Here is a 6,556-nt window from a genome sequence, read left to right on the forward strand (position 1 = left end):
ACCATCATCAACAGCAAGTATTTTTTAAAGCTTTTACCTTCCATCTTAGAAGTAATACTGAATATAGGTTCCAAGGCAGAAAAGCAATAAGGTTAGGCAATGGAGGTTAAGTGTTGTTCCCAGCTTTACACAGCTAGGAAGTGTCTGGTCATATTTGAACCCAGGACCTCCTTTCTCCAGGTCTTACTCTCTACCCACTGAGCCACCCAGCTGCCTCCAATGAAAGTATTTATTAAGCCCTGTATAAGTAGCTGAAGCAGGCACTATGGAACACTTAGTGCTTGGGGAGATAGCAGATGCCAAGGTCATCCCCTACATCCTAACTCATCATCAGTCATCCTGACTTTTTTCTTGCCACTGGACTTTGATGATACTGGAAGAGTGAAGTTGATAACTTTGTGCAACTCTGCCTCACTTAAATCCAATTCATGTACAAGTCAAGTCATCATGCTTTGATGTAATTGGTCCCCTTCAAAAACATAGAACAAATAATAACAAAAACAATAAGATGGGCATCCCCCAAAAAAAGAGCAAAAACATCGTTCTTATCTTCAAGGAGTTCATAGATCTCTGTAGGAGATAGGGAGACTACATCCTTTCACCTGTATCTGCTCTCCGTGGGGTTAATCCTGATTTCTAAGCCTCGGACCAAGCACATCACGAAACACACAATAAGAAGTCAGGGAACTTCAATGGCGTTCCTGGGGATACAGCTTTAGAAAAACATCAAAGAAGGGCCAAAGTTACATACCCAAGCAAAGCCAGGGGCTGGGATTCTTTTTGATTTGCATATTGCTTCCTTTTATACAATTGAAGCACGTAAATGTGATAACTTCTATCCCACATATTTTAGCTCTTAGGAAACATTCTTATAGTTAAAGACTTTGGGCTAAAGAATTCTTTCCTTGCTTCTCTAGCTTCTCGTACTTTGCTTCTAATTTCTTCAAATAAACATCCAACCTGTAGACACCTGTTCAAGAGCTGCTTCTTTCTCCTCAATTAAGATGATCTAATCCAGGTAACCAGATAATGCTGAAGTACTGTTTGTTTCTGGATTAAGTCCTTCAGGTTTCTATATGTGTTTACTGAAAAAACTTTTATTTTCTAAATATTTCTAGTCAGTTTGTTCATATTTTTCAGAAGTTTATAGTATTGACTGATGGCTATCAGCTTACCCAAAAAGTACATGGCCATTTTAGAGAACATGTCCTGACACAACTATGTAATGTCCTCTACAGAGGGCGCTGTGGCCTTCTTGACCATCTCTTAGCATTGCATCATCTAGACCATGAAAGGGAGGAAGGAAAGTGGATGGAGGAAGATGTGGAGGAAGAGAGAAGGGAAAGGAGAACACAGTAAGGATTTGAACCTCTAGTTTTCAACTCCAGAGTCAGTAAGTGATCTACTGTGCTTTACTGATTCCATTTATTTTCTCTAGGAAAAGAGAACATGATTTATAAAACCATGAAGGAAAGAAGTTTCAGTGAAGAACTGATATAGGGGTAACAGTTAAAGGTGCTAAGCACGGACAGTTAAGTTCAGCAATGGCAAAAAAATGAAGAACCTATAGATAGATATTCCAGAGTTCATCAGTTCAAGGAGCCCTATTTTCCTGGTGCCAGAAGGTGATCAGCAAAAAATAAAATACTTCTTTTTTTAAATAGAAAGAAGAGGGGGCATCTGGGTGACTCAGTGGATTGAGAGCCAGGGCTAAAGATGGGAAGTCCTAGGTTCAAATTTGACCTCAGACACTTCCTAGCTGTGTGACCCAGGGCAGGTCACTTAACCCCCATTGTCTAGCCTTACCTCTCTTCTGTCTTTAGGGTTTAAAAAGAAGAAGAACATTTTACTCCTATAGTAGAACAGTTTGCCATACAAAAAAACATACTCAGGATTTTAATGAGGTTTATTACTAATGAAGTGTAAAAGGGCTTTGGAATAAAAATTTGAAATTTTGAAAAATTTGGGAAAGAAATTCTACATGAGTCTATTTCATATGACTTTTCTTGGAGGAGTTAGATTCTAAAATCTACTGGATTCCACAAAGCTAGCCCTGATTTTTCACACAGCCTAGGAAACCAAGCCAGGCTCAGAACAAAGCAGCTGCTGGAACTGACAAGAGTTTCCTCATCATTCCTCATGCATGAGGCTCCATGGACAGATTCCGTGACCCTCAGCCAGAATTAGTTTTCTGAAGATTCTAAGTTTTCCTTTGTAGGACAGGTGTTCTGTATAGAGACATTGATTCACCCTTGTTCCGAGGAGTGCATTTTAACCTCTGAGCAGAGGAATGCATCAATGCAAAAGATGACAGCCATAGCTTCCCAGGTTTCTTTGGGCTCTTGGTTTCTCCCAGCCTTTCTGAGAGTTAAAGATCAAACTTATCTTAAAGGGGCAGCAGCACAAAATGAGATGGAGCTGGTCACTGCCTCTTTGTTTATTTTATGTCTCTAAAATTAATAGAAAAGTGTGATGGTCTAGAAAAAAAATGAGTTTTTTTTAGACTCCATCTTTCTTGCCTTAGGCTTCCTCCGCCTTTCTTTGGCCTGGCTTTCCCTACCCTTTCTGGACATAAAAGTGGGGTGACTTTCCAAGGCCCACCAAAGGAATAAACATCAGAAGGATTGAAATTAAGATCACCCTGAAGCCAGAGTTAGGGTTCTATCCACTCCATCCCTCTGACCATGACATAAGACATTGGGGATCAGTTGTCACCTGAATAGGACCCCAAACCATCCCTGTAAAATCTCTGCTTTTCGGTGCTTTCACTATTACTCCAAGAGGTGGTCTTTCCCACTACACTGACTTGTCCTAGTGTGTGGAAGGGTCTTAGAGCCTAGACTCTCTAGTTCTAACATTTGGGGGCTTGACTTATGGCCCCAGCAGGAAGGAAATGGTATGCTCCTCTGTTAGAGAAAATGAAACATGGAGTAGGAGAATGACCTTTCAGCTGCAGTTTGAGGAGCCAATGCCTAGAAACAATTTCTCCAAAGGAACGTCATTAGCCACAATGGTCTAAATTTAGGTGGACAGTGATCACACTGGCTTTAGTTTTCTTTTATTGCTCTTGCCCCACCTTCTGGATTCTTCTTACCTCTAGAGGTTCTCTTATACCACAAGCCTTTATTTGATGTCAAACATGCCTATAATAAAAGCCTATTGTTTTTCACTATTGACTTATCCTTCCAAACTCATTGGAAACCTTAGAGTAGACCAGAACACAGAACTACAGAACTGCATTATACCCAAGCACACACACACACACACACACATATAGACTCACATATATGTATGTACACACAAACACACACACACACGTACACCTTCCCCCCACTCTCACCCCAGAAAGGTTTATAATCTACTTAATACCCTTAGGATCAAATACAGATTTCTTTGTTGTGTACAAAGTCCTTCACAATCTAACTCCAACTTCCTTCTCCAGAATGATTATATATTATTACTTCTCTTACAAACTCTGTGGCCCAGTCAGACTGGTTTCTTGGTATTTCTATCACTCAATACTCCACCTCTCATTCCTGGGTCATTGCACTGACTGCCCACCCCCACCTCCACGTATGAATGTACTTCTTCCTTTTCACTTCTGCCTCTTAGACTCTCTGGTTTGGTTTACAGCAAAACTCTGCTCAAATATGAAGTCATTATGCCCTGAGCCTCTATGCTTTTCCTTACTCCTCTCCCCACCAAAAAATTATCTTATATAATAATTGTTAATGTTTATATAGTGCCAACTATGTGCCAGGCACTGTGCTAAGTAAGCACTTTGCAATTATTATTCCATTTTTTCCTCACAACAACCCTGAAAGGTAAGTACTATTATTGTTTTAATTTTACAGACAAGGAAACTGAGGCAAACAGTTTTTGTTTTGTTTTGTTTTGTTTTTAGTGACAAGTCCAGAGTCACACAGCAAATGTCTGAGTCAGGATTTGAACGTGGGTCTTCCTCACTCTAGGTCCAACACTCTATTCACTGGGCCACCTACCACCTACATAGATAGCTCTCATATTTATTTTATATAACTACTTTTTAAAAAATAGCATGAGATAGTGTCCAGAGAGATAGCCAGGAAGATGTGGATTCAAGGCTTGAATCTAACACATACCTCCTGGATGGCTTTGGGCAAATTATTTTAACTTTTCACTGCTCCTAGGCAATTCTCTGAGGCTATAAGCAGCAGATGTGACTTCTTATACTAGTAGAGGGAGTTTCTTCAACTAAAAATTCCTTCATCTGGGCATTCCCTGCACTAAAAATATCATATGTCTCTACTATGCATAAACTTACATATATTTTTCATATTGTGTCCACTGGTAAATATGAGCACTTTGAAGGCAAGGATTAATTCACTTTTGTCTTTATATCTCCGACACATGGCATAGTGTCTGGCACACGGTAGATGCTTGATAAATATTTGTCAATTGATTGATAGTTATTTGGTGCTTTTTGTGTTTGGAAGTCTTCTCCAAGAAAAGAACCACATTATTCCAGTGACTTTATACTTCAAGCTTCTCTTAAGCACATTTACTAAGACTAGACATCCTTTTAAGAATGATAACGCCATAATAATGTTACATTTATATAGACAGCATTTTACACTTCAAAAATGTTTTACATATATTACCTCCTTTAAAATTTCCATTAACCCTGGGATGTTGGGGGGCAGAATATGTATCACAAACCCCATCTTTCTGCAAAAAGCCTTTATTGCTGCCCTTTGAAATTATTGCCTTTCCTCTACTGATTATTTCCAATTTATGCTCTATATATTTTATTTGTCCATAGCTGCTTGCACGTTATTTCCCATAATTAGACTGAGAGCAAGGAGTATTTTTGCTTCTCTTTGTATCTCCACCGCTTAATACAATAATCAAGTATGTTTATTATTGTTATTATTAATTATTTAATAAGTTAACATTTAATGAATGTTAACTATTTGACAGGGATAGAATGTGGATTGCTAATAAATCTAGGAATACTACCAGAAGGACCAAGATTCCTATTTCAAGTCTTTTCCCACTATCCCAAGTTGTTTCAGTTTGGAGAGAGAAGATATGATTAAGGGCATAATGAAAAGAAACCAGTAATATGGAGCTAGAGAAAATCATCCAGTGGAATAATTCCTAGCCCTGCTGTTAGAGAACCTGGGTTCCGATCCCACTCCTGATGCTTACTACTAGCAGCATCGTGGCTAAGACACTCCATATCCACTGAGTTCTATTTCCTCATCTGTAAAATTAGAGGTTAAGCTAGATAGCCTCTAAGATATTCTCCAGCTTTACATCTATTTTCATATGATCTATATTTTTAGTATGTTATCATGGCATGTTAATTTACATGTTGTTATTTTTGTTCAGTTGTTTTGTAGTCATGTCCAACTCTCTTTACTTCCATTTAGCATTTTCTTGGCAAAGGTACTGGAATGACTGGCCATTTCCTTCTCTAGCTCATTTTACAAATGAGAAAACTGAGGCAAACATGGTGAAGTGACTTGTCCATGGTCACACAGCTAGTAAGTGTCTGAGATCATATTTGAACTCAGGAAGATGTTTTCCTGACCCCAGGCCCAGCATCCATTGGGCTACTTAGCTGGCTTAATTTGCATATAGTAGTTATCTAAAAGATACTTGGCAAACTAATTATTAATGATTATATATGCCTACTTGAAAAGGAAAATTTCATAAGTAAAAGATAGATTTGTTAGTTCTAATTTTTTAATTATGACAATAATAACCAATATATAGCACTTGGTATGTGCTGGTTGTCGGCGTTCAGTCATTCAGTCTTGTCCAAGTCTTTATGACCCCATGGACCATAGCACACTAGACCCTTCTCTGCTCCACTTTCTCTCAAAGACTGTCCAAGTTCATGTTTATTGTTTCCATGACACTATGTATCCATTTCATCCTTTGTCATCCCCTTTCCTTTTTTCCTTCAATCCTTCTCAATATCAGAGCCTTTTCCAATGAGTCCTATCTTATCATGAAGTCAGAATATTTAAGCTTCAGTATTTGACCTTCCAGTGAAGAGTCTGAATTAATTTCTTTAAATATTAACTGATTTTATTTCCTTGCTATTCAAGGGACTATTTAAAACTATTCTCCAGCACCACAATTTGAAAGTGTCAATTCTCTAGCATTCAACATTTCTTAGAGTCCAATTCTCATGACCATACATTGTTATTGGAAAAACCATAGCTTTCTCATATGGACCTTTGTTGGCAAGCTGACATCTCTGCTTTTTATTATTCTGTCCAGATTTGCCATAGCTTTCTTTCCAAGGGCAAGAGACTTTAAATTTCATGACTGGCATCACTATCTGCAATGATCTTGCAGCCCAAGAAGATAAAATCTGACACTGCTTCTGTTTAGGCACTCTGATGAATACGTCATAATCATTATCTGATTTGATCATCATAACATCCCTGAATGGGAGGTGCTGTTTTTATTACCATTTTGCAGGTAAGTAAACTGAAGCCAACAGAGGATAAGTGATTCATCCAATGTCTTGAGCTAGTAAGTGACTGAGGCCAGATTTGAA

General features: G+C 38.4%; 1 pseudogene; it reads right to left on the minus strand.

Annotated features, from left to right (window-relative positions):
- Positions 1-875: 875 nt before the first annotated feature.
- On the minus strand, positions 876-1,206 carry LOC123241569 (annotated as a pseudogene).
- Positions 1,207-6,556: the final 5,350 nt, after the last annotated feature.

Source organism: Gracilinanus agilis, chromosome 3 (assembly GCF_016433145.1).
Source record: "Gracilinanus agilis isolate LMUSP501 chromosome 3, AgileGrace, whole genome shotgun sequence".
In the NCBI taxonomy this organism is placed as follows: Eukaryota; Metazoa; Chordata; class Mammalia; order Didelphimorphia; family Didelphidae; genus Gracilinanus; species Gracilinanus agilis.